We start from the raw sequence: 15,220 nt of genomic DNA, 5'->3' as shown, positions 1-15,220 counted from the left end.
GCCAGGCGACGTCGCTCGCCCGCTGGCCCCCGCCGTGTGCGGACCACTTGAGACTCGTCAGGTCATCACCGGCACTGATATGAGCCCTGTGGTTCCTGCCACTCACCGCCCGAGTGCAGTTGCTACACCTACCTAGGTACGACTAGTGAATGAATGAAAACTTTATTTAACAGATTACAGAATGGGTACAATACAGTACGGCTCAATACATACAATTGTTAACCAACTTCGAAAGAGTGCCTAAGCTTAACCGTCGAAAGAACTTGCCGTCACGCTCTAAGACAAACTCTACCAACTTCGAAAGAGTGCCTAAGCTTAACCAGTGTAGAAACAGGCGTCGGCCAATCAGAGAGCGTCTTGCCAGAAATGCGGCTACGGAAAAAAATAACGCCGTTACTCCTCGCTATGTTCGAGCTGCTGAGGTGAAAAGATGCGACAGGCTGCCTCCTCGTGTACCGGAGGGGACACGTGATGCAAGGCTTCTATCCTCACTACAGCCGACCAGTGGGAGGCATAGTCTAGCAACGTTCAGGACAGGGGAGGGAAGAATGGGATAATACGAAATTGGGATGGGAGAAAAATAGAAAATAAGGAGAAAAAGTGGATAAAAAAAAAAACTCACTCTTCATTTTCTTGCTTGGTGTTTTATAATTCAGATGTATTTGTTTGTTATCATTATTCTGTCATACTTCAAATTCAAAGTAGCAAGCTATTGAAAATGCATATAGAGTATGTGGTTTCCCATATAGCTGGATCTTTACTGTTAATATATTGTGTAAGGGTGGCCAAGCATAGGAGGAAGAAGGAAGGAGGAACAATTGTAAAGCATTTTGGATAAAAGCGCTATATAAATGCAGCCATTTACCATTTATTTACCATTTACATGAAATGCAAATGTATAAGTGCAAACCTCTTAACTCTAGAGGGCCCAGCCTAGCCCTGTGAAATGTTGAATTAAATAGGTGTACAATATTAGGAAATTCATTCTCGCAAAATGGCATGACAAGTGACTAGGACTGGCGGCTGAGTGGCGCAGTGGGCAAGGCGCTCGCCACTAACGCAGGATATGCTGGTATCGAGCCCAGCTCTCGGCGTTGCTACCGGCTCGGCCGGCCGTCATACTAACACAATTGGCAGTGTTAGAGGGTGGGAAAGCTGGTGGGTGGGGATTGGACGTTGTGGACAGCGACTCCTACAGGTCGGTTGGGTGACGCCGGTGCGGCGGAAACAGTAAGTAACGGGGGCAGCGTGAGCCTCCCACGCGTTACTCCTCGCCAGGGGCGTAGCTGGGGGGGGGGGGGGGGGGGTAGCTTAGGGTGATTCCAAGGGCCCAGCACTGGGGGGGGGCCCCAAAAAAAATAAGATATTTTTTTTTTTTTTTACTAGACATCACTCAGGTGTATTATTGATGCTCTCATTGATACTATGTTTGTTTCTGAAGTGTGTGTGTGTGTGTGTGTGTGTGTGTGTGTGTGTGTGTGAGATATATAGAGAGAGAGGGGGGGCTTTGGTAGACTATTGCATTGGTCCATTCATTGAAGATGAACGCAATGCGACATCCTTTACTAGGCTCACCCACCAACAGTGCAGGTGCTGAACTGCTGATCCGAATGTATAGGTAAAAACCATATTATGCGTTTTCATCAATAAAAAAATGGCCAAAAAAAATTCCGCTTGCGCGCTTCCGCGCGCTCGCATTCATTGGGGGCCTACAAATACATTCTTTCATGGGGCCCACAATCTGGAGCTACACCCCTGCTCCTCGCCACTGAGAGTTTGAGCTGCTGCGGTGAAAAGATGCGACAGGCTGCCTCCTCGTGTACCGGAGGGGACACGTGATGCAAGGCTTCTATCCTCACTACAGCCGACCAGTGGGAGGCATAGTCTAACAACGTTCAAGACAGGGGAGGGAAGAATTGGAATTACGAAATTGGGATGGGAGAACAATTTAAAATGGGAAGAAAAAGTGGATACAAAAAAAATATTGGATTGCGACTCTGTATCGTGAGATACTCATTATTAAATGACATCCCACATAATAACCCACATCCCTATTATAGTGACTTTCATAGGTGTTGTGCTACAGTATCAAGTTACCCAGTTCCATGTGTAACTCAACTCCTTTCAGCCCAACCCTTCATGTTATAGGCTACAAAGAAAATACCCATTCTGAATTAATAAAATTTGAACTTTATTAGTCAGAACAGTGATTTAAATTGTGTTTCTTTCTGCAGAAATAAGCGAAATGTTTTACACGATCATCACAAATACCATCAATACAGTATCGTTATCGACCGAGAAAATACAAAGGAGAAATATGACTATATTGAAGAAGCATTCTAGAGTTACACTAATTCGCAATAAGTGTGCATTATGGTGTGTTTGTATGTGTTGACTTGTCGTACAGAACTTGTAAGTCACTTTTGATAAAAGCGTCAGCTAAATGACAAAATTTTTATTAAATGTATGTCTGTGCATGTGTGTATGTGCGTGTGCTTTCTTTAAGGTATCTTGCTTTTACTTTCTATGCCATACAGGAATAGAAGTTTGTACTGGAGCCACACCAGCACTGCATGCTCTGAAATATGAAGCGTCCAGTCTGGATTTAGAACATCATATTCCACAGACACATGTTTATTATATCTGACAGACCAAATTAGAACAGAGGTGAACAAAGGTCAATTCTGTGGGATGGTTTTAATAGACTTACAAAAAGCCTTCGACACTGTTAACCACGACATACTTTTATATAAACTGAAGGCTATGGGTTTTAACAGTATATCCTTAAGGTGGATGGAGTCTTATCTGAGAGGCAGGAAACAAGTAGTGGAAATGAATGGGACCATATCCTCCTCACTCCAACAGACGTGCGGGGTGCCGCAAGGAAGTATTTTAGGACCACTTTTATTTCTTTTATATATCAATGACATGAAAACTGCATGTGATTGTAAACTGTTTTTATTTGCGGACGATGCTGCACTCATGGTCTCCCATCAGGACAAAAGAGAAGTAGAGAGGTCACTCAGTCTAGAGCTTGTCAAGATCAGTCATTGGCTGGTCGAAAACAGGTTATCCCTACACCTGGGTAAAACCGAAGCTATACTTTTTGGCTCGGCCATACGACTTAAGAGGTCTCCTGGGTTCAAGGTAGTGGTAGGAGATATCGAGTTAACAGCAAAGGAGGAAGTCACATACTTAGGATGTATTTTGGACAACACCTTATGTGTCCAAGTGTCCACCTATATTAACAGGTCAGCAATGGAAGTCCTGGCAGGGGCACTAATCCAATGTCATTATGACTATGCATGCTCCTCCTGGTACACTGGCATCACAGTAGCACTGAAAGGTAGGCTACAGACAGCTCAGAACAAATTAGTTAGAATGATTTTAAAACTCCATCCCAGGACTCACCTTACACAGACACATTTTAACAGCCTCAAATGGCTCAGGGTTGAGGAGAGGGTCTCTCAAATAAAACTCAACATAACACATAGGATACTCGGGAATACTGTCCCTCAGTACCTCAGTGGATATTTTAACATGGTAAGGGATGTACACGGACACGCCACCAGGGGGAGCCCTACAGACATCGTCCCAGTGAGATGCAATAGGAAAATTGGCCAAAACGCATTCCTATATTCAGCAGCAGTACAATGGAATAGCCTACCAATGGAGTTGAAGACCATAAGCCCCTTCTCCACTTTTAAATTAGCTATAAAGAGGTGGATCATAAGTAGCAGAAGCTGGGAGTAGTGAACAAAGGGTTTTAATATGTGTTGTTCCTTTTTTATTCTTTTATTGTCTATAAAATGGAATATTATTGTATGTATTTTTTTGTTTTTATACCACACATCCTGACATACAGACACTACAAACACCCACGTCCACACACCAGTACATAAATCCACTGACACCAATGATGAAGGACCACAATGGAAACAAGCCTATGGCTTTATTGTGTTTTTATGAAATCCTATTGGTAAATGGAGAAAATGTATACCTGTTTTCATATTGTGATCCAATGTATATGTGTGATTTTCCATTCTAAACCAATAAACTATTCAATCAATCAATCAATCTATCTTAGAGCACATCCCGATGAGCTTCAGACATACAAAGCAGAACTCCACCTGACAGCGGTGACAGATGACGTTCTTGCATCCTGATCCCTTGTGCTCCTGTCTCTGACCGCAGGTGGGACAGGCTCGGAGGGAGGGGCACTTGACCCCCCCACATCAAGAAAGGAGATGATCATGGCGTTCTTCAGAGTCTCCAGGTCATGGTTGATGCAGCCGTCGTTGTGGCAATGGTCAGACCGTGGACCTGGACCATTCCATGGCTTCAGACACTGCCAGCAGAACTCGTAGCTTCGCTTCTTGTCTGCTGTGCACACGGTGCACTGGACACTCAGGTTGGCGAGGTCCTCTCTCTCCAGAAGGGTTTTGCATCCTGGACACTGTTAGGGAAACGGGTATGGAGAAACGATAGGGATCAGAAAAGGACGTTTAGAATGTTTGTTGTCAAGTTAGAAAGTGTCTATTCTTTTTTTGATATTTTTTTGGCATTTTTATTGCTTTATTGGACAGACCCGGCAGAGAGGAATGATGGGAGAAGATATAGAGGGGGAGGACATGCGACAAAGGTCACCGGGTCCGGGACTCGAACCCGGGACGTCCGTGTTGCACCGCAGTACATCACCCTGGCTATTCTTTTATATCACTAGAACTCCCTCCACCAACCACATCACTCCTGTTCTCCACCAACTTCACTGGCTGCCTGTTAAGTCACACACTGACTACAAAGTATTACTACTCACCTTCAATGCCCTCCATAACCTAGCCCCTCCTTATCTCACAGAACTTCTCCAGTCCTACACTCAGATCCTCCTCTTCCTTCCAACTTGTCACTCCCCCTTCCCGTCTGACTACCATGGGATCCAGAGCCTTCTCCCGCTGTGCCCTCAGCCTCTGCAGTGGTGCGTTGGTGATTTCATACCTGGTTGCACTGTATTTTAATGACGCCACGTGCATGCATGCGTGCACACGCTCCCGCGCATGCGCATAAATGTTCCCTCGCGTGTGCACAGAAAAAAGACTGCCTAATTGCCTCTATAGGAATGGAATGTATTTCATTCACAAGTTTTGTGTGGGTACTTGGCGCATCAGTCGAGTGCAGCGCATTCCTGTGTGCACGTGCGTGCACATCCATGCATGTGCGTGTGAGTGCTTCTGCTCACAGACCCGGTTGCACATGACCAACGCACCCCTGCGCCTCTGGAATTTCCTACCACAAGACATCCACGCAATAGACAACCTCCACACCTTTGTTTCCCATCTCAAAACAAATCTGTTCATTCTGGCATATTCACTTTCATTTTAAGTTTATTATAACTGCTCTGTAATATTGTGTTTTTACTGTGTGTAATTGTATTTGTTTTTAACCCTGTATGGCGACCTTGGGTGTTTTGAAAGGCGCCTTTAAAAAAAATGCATTATAATTATTATTACAATATTAGAATACTCACATCTTTGAATTCACAATATTCCGCAGCAGCCAGGTGGGCGATCTTTTCTTCAAAGTGCCGCATCTCTTCAGCCGTCAGCACAGCCAGTCTACGCACCTCTTGATAGGGCCACAAGGCATTGCACTTCTGCAGGGTGCCATTCTTCAGTGCAGGGCACAGAAATTTGTACTGGCCCTGGAATTAAATAGATGACAAACAGTACAAATTCAGCAGGCTGGTCATCCCAATGGAGCTAACTGGGTCTTGCTGGGGCCGGGGCGAATAACCACGCCTACCATTGAGTTGATATATTGTAATTGTATATACTTATTATATAGATATATATCTGCACTGCACACCTTTTAGAAGTGTATATAGTCATCTTGCTGTTATTTTATTTTATGCTATTTTTATTTTCGTTTATTTATATTATATTGGATGCTGCTATGGTCGAGGAACCACAACGAAGTGAATTTCACTATTTTTTTGCTGTAAGGTATTGAATGACGTGACAATAAAGGAATCTGAATATATAATTACCATGTCTCAGTTGTTAAATTATCTGAAAGCAACAACATAAGGAGTGTGGTAAATGGTAATTTGGGGGAAAGTGATCGTCATAAATGAGGTAAAAGCTCTGGCTAGCACTTGTTGACCCAGTTCATGGAATGATTAAAGACCATCACTGTAAACACCAGTGTTGCGTTGTTATTATGGGCTGAGCCGCCACGCAGGATAATGACGCCGCGCGCACACGCACGCGCGGCCCCGCGCGCATGCGCATATGTTCCCTCGCGCACAATAATACACTTTGTTTGTATAGCCTTTCATACAGAAACTGCAGCTCAAAGTGCTTCACAACAGAATTAAGACAGGCATAAAATGAGCACATAAAGTGCAGACATATAAAATCAGTTTTTCACATTAGGATCTAACATCCCAACAGGCAACCTTGTTTATGGTTTGATTCAGTTTTAATATAAATAATAAAAATAAAGAGAAGATTAATTAATTATCTACTCAGTCCCGAAGTTTGTGATGTAGATATGGAATGTCCCGGGTTGCTGCTGTTTGCAGAGTGTGTTGTTGTCCGGGGGTGAGTGGTGGTGGGTGGGGGGTTGAATCAAAACAGTTGTCAATTCGGAATTGAGGCTGTTTTGATTTGGCCCTTCGTTCGCCGTCGTTCACCTTTGGACGGCGGTGCACTCTGTGGGCAGCGGCAACTTGGGACGTTCCATATTTACATCACAAAGAGGCGAATGTTAACGCCGCCATTTTAGTTCTGGGAGATTTCAATAGCGCCAATCTGAGAAAGGTATTACCCGACTTCTATCAGCATGTGACTTGCAACACCAGAGGCGGTAACATCCTAGATCACTGTTACACGCAATTTAAAGGTGGCTACAAGGCTCATTCTGATAGTGGCTTCGGTAAGTCAGATCACGCATCAATTTTTCTTACACCGAAGTACAGACAGAAAATTAAAAGTACTCCCGTAGTCTCGCGAGAGGTGCAGAAATGGGATGTGACGTCAGAGGATACGATCCGGTCAGTGTTTCACAACACAGACTGGAACGTGTTGCGCGACACAGATAACATTAATGCCTACACGGAGACAGTGCTGGACTATGTTTGTACTAGGGTGAAAGAAACAATCCCCACTACCAAAATGAAAGTTTACCCAAATCAAAAACCCTGGGTAGACAAATCCGTCCGTGAAGCTCTGAGAGAGCGCACCAAAGCATACAACGACGGCCTAGAGGCAGGCAACATGAATGACCACAAGGTGGCGCGATACAACGTAAGGAGGACTGTGTCAGAGGCCAAACGACGCTACAGGGATAAAATTGAACTCCAGTTTGAACAAGCTGACTCTAGAGCTATGTGGCAGGGGCTCAAAACGATGACAGACTACAAAGGCGCCTCCCTCAAACTGAACAGTGACATCTCCTTAGCAAATGACCTCAATACCTTCTATGCGAGGTTTGATGCTGGTAATAACAACACCAGCTCACAAGCCTCGGCAATGGGGGGGGGGGGGTCGGCTGCTGATGGAGGCGCAGTGTTCAGGGTAACAGAGCATGAGGTGAGGCGGACCTTTAAAAAAGTGAATATCAGGAAGGCAGCAGGTCCAGACGGCATCCCCGGCCGCGTCCTAAAAGTCTGTGCCGACCAACTGGCCCCAGTATTCACTGACATATTTAACCTGTCCTTAGAACAGGCTGTCATCCCCACCTGCCTGAAGAAGTCCACTATTATCCCTGTACCCAAAAAATCCAAGCCTGCTTGCCTCAACGACTACCGCCCTGTAGCTCTCACCTCCATAGCCATGAAGTGCTTCGAGAAGCTAGTAAAGGGCTACATCTGCTCCTCCCTCCCCATCAACATGGACCCCCTGCAATTTGCATACCGCCCCAACAGGTCCACGGAGGACGCCATATCCCATGTGCTGCACACAGCAGCATCACACCTGGACAAGAGGCAGGGGAACTATGTGAGAATGCTATTCATCGACTACAGCTCGGCATTCAATACCATAGTCCCCTCCATACTCATAGCCAAGCTCAGGGACCTGGGCTTGGGCTATGACCTCTGCCAGTGGGTCTTGGACTTCCTGACTGGCAGACCCCAGGTGGTGAGAGCAGGCAACTGCACCTCCTCATCCATCACCCTCAACATAGGGGCCCCCCAGGGCTGTGTTCTGAGTCCCCTCCTCTACTCCCTGTACACACACGACTGTGTGGCTCAGCGGAGTAGCAATACAATCGTCAAATTTGCTGACGACACAGTGGTGGTGGGCCTGATCTCTGCCAACGACGAGAGGGCCTACCTGGAAGAGGTCAAGGTCCTGGCGGGATGGTGCCAGGAAAACAGCCTCTCCCTGAACGTCAGCAAAACAAAGGAGATGATTGTGGACTTCAGGAGGTCGGGGGTCAAGGACTACAGCCCCCTCAGCATCGACGGGGCACCGGTTGAGAGAGTCAACAGCTTCAAGTACCTCGGAGCCCACATATCCGAGGACTTGACATGGACCACACACATTAACAGTGTGGTGAAGAAGGCACGACAACGCCTCTACTTCCTCAGGCGCCTAAGGAAGTTCCAAGTCAGCCAGAAGATCCTTAAGAACTTCTACTCATGTACAATAGAGAGCATCTTGACCGGCAACATCACCTCCTGGTTTGGGAATAGCACTGCAAAAGACCAAAGCAGACTACAAAGAGTGACACGTTCAGCCGAACGCACAATTGGAGGGGGGCTCCCCACCCTCCAGAACATTTACTACAAGCGTTGCAAGGGGAAGGCTAAGAGAATTATTAAGGACTCGAGCCACCCGAACAACTGCCTCTTTGAACTGCTGCCGTCAGGCAAGCGATACAGGAGTCTCAAGGCGAGCACAGAAAGACTCAGAAGTAGCTTCTATCCCCAGGCCATCAGGCTGCTAAACGAACAATGAATGAACACTACACAACAACAACCACCAAACACACATAGCACACACATCCACACGCACACACTCACTTTAAACAAACACACTGTAGCACCCACTCCACACACTTTATAGCACACACCCACTTTAAACAAACACACTGTAGCACCCACTCCCCACACTTTATATTTATGGATGAAGGATTGCACTACAACTCGTACACCTTACTGTAAATTGTACCTAAAATTGTACCTCATCCCATTTCTGCTTTGCACTAGATAGTACTGTACATTAGTACACTGCATAGTATTGTGTATTGTATATTATATGGTAACTCAGAACATTGTACATATGTCTATACCGAACACTGTGACCTCATTTTCTTCTTCTAAATTCATGCTATATTATGTTATTTGATACTATCTTGTCTAGCACAGTCTCTGGAGCGTAACAGTAAGAAGCATTTTGTATGAAAGTATTCTGTACTTCTGTATGACAACTATTAAAGAACTTGAACTTGAAGAGTCCCAGACTGGTTGAAGACACCAGCCTATAGCGGCTATTGTTATGATAATGCGAGGTAGCGCCGGGGCCCGGGACTCGGCAGGTAAACACGAGCCGAGCCGAGCGCAGCGCGTTCTCGCGAGCGCGTGCATGTGCGTGCACGCGCTTCTGCTCAAATCTTTAATACTCAGTGAGGTACCACTGAGTGGTACCCCGTGCCATGAACAACGCATGCCTGGTAAACACACAGATTAGCATTTCGTCTTCATAAGAGAAAGGCATATTGAACAATATACAGTATGAATTCGTACCAAGTCGAGAACATTGGTGCTTGAACATTATCATAACACAATGTTGACGTTGCTTTTAGAATGTGATCTCGAAAGGAGGTGATGGAAGAAAGGTACCTGGTCCACCACGCTGCGACAACACCCTGTGAGAGATTCTGGGGTGACAGCATGCCCACAGGACATCTCTGCTCTTAGAGAAATGTCTCCATCTTCTGGAGCTGGGGTGCACAACAATCAGAATCAGAATCAGAAAGGTCTTTATTGCCAAGTAAGTTAGCAACCTTACACATACAAGGAATTGGATTTGGTCATTTGGTGCGACATTATCGGGTAGAATAAAATAAAAGGTAGAATGAGATCAAATGGAATATAAACGAAATTAAAATAGAATTACAATATAATATAATATAATTATAATTATAATTATAAAATAAAATAGGACAGGGCTGTACAGTACAATTGTGCACGAATCCCAGCTAGACAGAGCGACGGTCGCCTCTGGTGTGGGGGGCCAGGCGATTGTCGTTGAGCGACAGACGATCGCATCGCCAGGCGGCGTGTAACTGTTCCGCAACAGTAAGTGACTTCCGGGGTAGGCCTGATTGGCCCCGACAGGCACGTGACGCGCAACTTTCTCTGCCGCGCGGCACGCTCCGCGGAGCCGAGCGGCAGAGCTTACGGAATTACGTAACCGTCCAAATACGCCATGACTCTCATTTGGCGCTATAGCTCACCTGGCAGAGCAGCGGTCCTGCGATCCTGCGGTCCGTTGTTGGTGAGTTCGAATCCCATCAAATATTTTTTTTTTAACGTGATTTTTTTTTAACGTGTATTCTTTCGCCGGTTAAGGTTAGGCATGGTTAAGGTTAAGGTTAAGGTTAGGCATTGTTTCGGAGTTGGTTAAGGTTAGAACGGTTAAGTTTAGGCGCTGTTAAGGAGCTGGTTAAGGTTAGAGTTTGTCTTAGAGAATGGCAATATTCTTTCTATGGTTAAGGTTAGGCATGGTTAAGGTTAAGGTTAAGGTTAGGCATTGTTTCGGAGTTGGTTAAGGTTAGAACGGTTAAGTTTAGGCGCTGTTAAGGAGCTGGTTAAGGTTAGAGTTTGTGTTAGAGAATGGCAATAGACAGCCTATTTCCGCGCGACAGCTCTCAGCAGCCTCGTTGCGCGTCCTGAGTTTGCCGCGTCACGTGCCTGTCGGGGCCAATCAGGCCTACCCCGGAAGTCACTTACTGTTGCGGAACAGGTACACGCCGCCAGGCGACGTCGCTCGCCCGCTGTGTGCGGACCACTTGAGACTCGTCAGGTCATCACCGGCACTGCTATGAGCCCTGTGGTTCCTGCCAGTGCCACTCACCGTCCGAGTGTTGCTACACCTACCTAGGTATGAGTGAATGAATGAATGAATGAATGAATGAATGAAAACTTTATTTAACAGATTGCAGAATGGGTACAATACAGTACGGCTCAATACATACAATTGTTAAGGGGATGCAGACCTGAGAAAGACATTTGTCTTGTTTCCATCAGGGTCCCCCATTTTCAATTCATATAGACATTTATGACATACACAGCATACATGACATTTATGGCATAGGGACATATAGGTATTTAGTACTGATACATTTGTGACATAAGCGGTATTCAAATATACAGTACTGTTACCCCTAGATCCTGACAGAGTATATACATATGATGGGGAGGGGACTGTACATTAGGAGGGGGTGGGTGGATGGGAGGGAAATATACATGCGGCGGGGAGGGAATACATGCGGTGGGGAGGAGACTGTCTATTAGGAGGTGGTGGGGGTTTTGGGCATTTACGGTGGCCAGTTTCGAATTGCAGCCTCCCGTAGGTGCTCTTTAAGAGCGGTTTTGAATGTGGGCAGGGATTCACATTCCTTTACAGCTTTGGGTAGGGCGTTCCACATTGTTGTGGCATAATTGCGAAACGTGTTTAGTCCCTTGTTTGAGCCGAATCTGGGTTTAACATGATCTGTTGAGCTTCCTCTGGTGTAGTGGTTGTGGTATTCACTGACCTTTGGGAAGTATTTTGACATGTACATGGGCACCCCGGTCGTATAGTGTATCTTGTAGACCAGGCCCATTGCAAGTTGCTGTACTCTGTTGTCTACTCTAAGCCATCCTAGGTTGTCAAAGTGGGCAGGGGTGAGGTGGGTTCTGGGGTTCAGGTCAAGTAGTAGTCTGACCAGTTTGTTTTGTGATGTTTGTAATTTTGTTTTAAGCGCCTTTGAGGTGCTTTGGTACCATGAGGTGCACGCATAGTCATAGTACCCTTGAATGAGTGCTCATGCCAGAGTCTTCAGGGTATTCTTGTTTACCAGAGAGGAGATCCGGTACACAAATCTAGTTCGTTGGTTGACTTTTTTTTATTACATTGGATGCCATTTTGTCACAGGAAAGATTTGCCTCTAGGATGGAACCCAGGTAGGTAATTTCGTCTTTCCTTGTGACAATATTGTCACCCACTGTAACTGAGAAGCCGTCGGTCTTGGTTACACGAGGACGTAACCTATACTAGCTACCCTGTCTGTTTCTCTGCATTACCCTAACCCTTGTCTCCCTGTGCCCAGGACTGCCTGCCACTCGGTCTACACTGTCTCCCGAGACACCACCCGCCTGGACGTTCCTGTAGAGTAGATCACAAAGGAGTGCTCCTGCTCGCACCAGTTGCACATTTCTGTACATTCAAATAACCCTGTCTGCATGTTACCTGTGGAATAAACAACCTAAACCGCTCCATTCTCCTCTCCCTGTGATCTGCTCTTGGGCTCAAGTTAACGCTACCCTAACAGAGGGCAGGAGAACCACTCAGAATAGCTTGAGGAAGAGCAGGTAGACTAGAAACATTTCTCCAATCAATGGTACCCATTCAACCTAACCCCTACACTACAATAGGAAATAATCATAAGGGAACCATTTACAATGTTTATGTTGTCAAGTTGAAGTTAGAAAAGCTCTATTGCCAGTATCAGGGTGTGAAGAGAATTCAGAACCAACCTGCGGTTAAGAAAGTATGTGGGTCATGCAGGCGGAATTAAATCAAAAACATTTACTGTAAAAGCATTCTTTTCATTCTTCTCCTACTGTGTCATCATCATAATCCAGTAGCAATAACCAGTCGGACTGGAAACTAATTTTCAGTCCCACACAGGAGGTGTGGTTTAAAAGGGCGTGGCATAACATGAATCGGACTATAAATCAACGTTTTTTTGTCCAAACATTACAAAACTTGCAGGACATGTTTCATAACACTGCTGAACTGTGTGTGAGAACTTATTTTACAATCCTAATGATCAATATTTACTTGAAACCCGGTAACCCGCTTGCGGCTATATTTATTATATATTTCTTTCTGGTAGCACAATTTTTTTTAAACTTTTTTGTTGGCTAGTTCATTTGTCAAACATTCAAAAACACAAGCGAAAATGTTTGGGCCGACACAGGTCTTCATCAGGACAAACATAGTAGATACAAACACAGGTGGTATAAATGGAGTAGCAGTCCAATATGGACGCCCACATTGATTCAATGATCCATTAAGGTATCAAAGTATCAGTGCATCTCTGCCTCATACAGAGATACACAGAGAAGAAACAATCTTCAAATCAATCATTTTTACTTTGAAGAGTCGTGTGTGGTCTCCACATTGTGTCCTTCCTTTGAGCCAGGTCATGGTGAGCTCCAAGGTCAGCTCCAAGGCTGCAGTCGTCGGTGCCACTGGGAGTGGGCCTTGGGATCTGGAGTACTCAACAGAAACAAGATCATTTTGGTTTATGCCCTCACATCCACTGTTCCCTTGGGGTTGGTATGGGGTGGTCGGGCTCTTAGCTTGACCAGTTGTTGATTAAAAGGCCCTGATCCGACAGGAACCGCTCTGGGCAGCAACTTTCCCCACAACACTTCATGACAACCATGGCTGCTGTCTGGGCACAGGAAGGGACTGCAATTGCATATTGCAGAGGCAGTTGTTGAGTAGACATTAGTTGAATAGTTTAACTGCAGCCAGTGCAACGAGAGATGGAGCGAAAAAGAAAGAGAGAGTTGAGGAAAAAAGGTCAGACAGACAAGGAGTTGTTCCAGTTGTTCCTGTTCCAGCTCTCACCTGACCCACAGCATCAGTGTGCGCGCCTACGCAGGAGGCTCTCCAGGTGACTTCAGGGGTGAGGAGAGAGTTTGGCTGCTGAGGATAATAATAATAATAACTTTATTTGTAAAGCACTTTTCATACAGGGGATTGCAGTTCAAAGTGCTTTACATCAGTAAGAAATAAGACATAAAATCAGTGTAAAACAAGCAGCAAGAGCAAAGCATAAAGTGGGATACAATTTTGCAGATATATTAATCAAATCATATCAGAACCTCAAGTTCCAAGGATGGTCGTTGTATCAGACTGTGACCATGAGTAAGGAACCTTTTCTTAATCGATTGAATTGAGCTCCAACACGTGCACCAACTGTTACTGGTACCATGAACATTGAGAACTAAAACCCCAGGTTTTTTATTTTTTATTTTATTTTATTTCAGTGTTTGATTCAACATGAGGTGTGTGTTTGAATAAATAAATATACATAGTGTTGAAAATGTAAAGTGACTATACGTGATCTGTCCATTTTTTATTCTCTGGGAATTTAGGTGAAGCCTGTCATCAGTAGAACTGTAATTCATTTGTTCTGTTATTTCTCTGATTAACATTATTCAGAGTGGGGGCAAATATTTTTTATTGCATGGGAGATTGTGTTCATTATACAGTACAGCTTCATATTTGCATCCCAGTAGCTACCTTAGTGACCATAGTGAGAACCTATAGAGAACAAACCTATAGACCTGTTCGCTGTATACAAAGAGCAAATCAGCAATACCAACTGAGTCACGTGACTATGTTGCCCCATACCTGCGTGAGCTGCTGTGGTAAAAAAAATATATTTTTTTACTGTTGCGCATAAAGACTGCACTTCTAACTGAAAAATGTCAGGATAGAATCTAAATATTAGGTAAAGAGAGAGAGAGATGCCCCGTATTCCATTGCAGTTTGCATGGCCTCCTCAGCATGCCTCTCCGCGGACCTATATATTTACTAGTACAAGTACACAATGCAAACAAATGCAAAGATGAGTTAGAGAGGTAGTGCAAATATTTTACTAATAAATAGATACAATATGGTGTAGTGTTAAAAAGTGTTTAAAGTGAATGTTAAAGGTGAGTGTTATTGCATACACATGGAATATGTATCTCGATACGATAGAGAGCACACATTGTGAAAACAAAGAACAATTTACCGCCTAATAGGGCCTTGCACAGAGTGTTTAGAATGCCCATTTCTCCTTGTTAGGGACCAAGCAGTGAGGAAACAGGAGTTGTAGATGAAAACTGGGTTTTTATTTACCCACAAGGTGCAAAACCATTGCAAACCAAGAATTTGATAACTAGGCCTATAGATGGGTTTCTCGTCCACGTCAGACTCAGCAAGGAGGC

The 15,220-nt window shown here is 44.9% G+C and overlaps 1 pseudogene across 1 annotated transcript; it reads right to left on the bottom strand.

Annotated features, from left to right (window-relative positions):
• Window positions 1-4,073: 4,073 nt before the first annotated feature.
• On the bottom strand, window positions 4,074-12,988 carry LOC311237882 (E3 ubiquitin-protein ligase RNF19A-like; annotated as a pseudogene). The gene is made up of 4 exons (XR_014621089.1): window positions 12,973-12,988; window positions 9,845-9,945; window positions 5,525-5,698; window positions 4,074-4,456 (listed from the first exon to the last, which is right to left on the bottom strand). The product of XR_014621089.1 is annotated as an E3 ubiquitin-protein ligase RNF19A-like (transcript).
• Window positions 12,989-15,220: the final 2,232 nt, after the last annotated feature.

The sequence above is a fragment of the Notolepis coatsorum genome (genome assembly GCF_963971535.1).
Source record: "Notolepis coatsorum genome assembly, chromosome: 12".
NCBI lineage: Eukaryota > Metazoa > Chordata > Actinopteri > Aulopiformes > Paralepididae > Notolepis > Notolepis coatsorum.
This window is presented reverse-complemented; position numbering and strand designations above follow the sequence as displayed.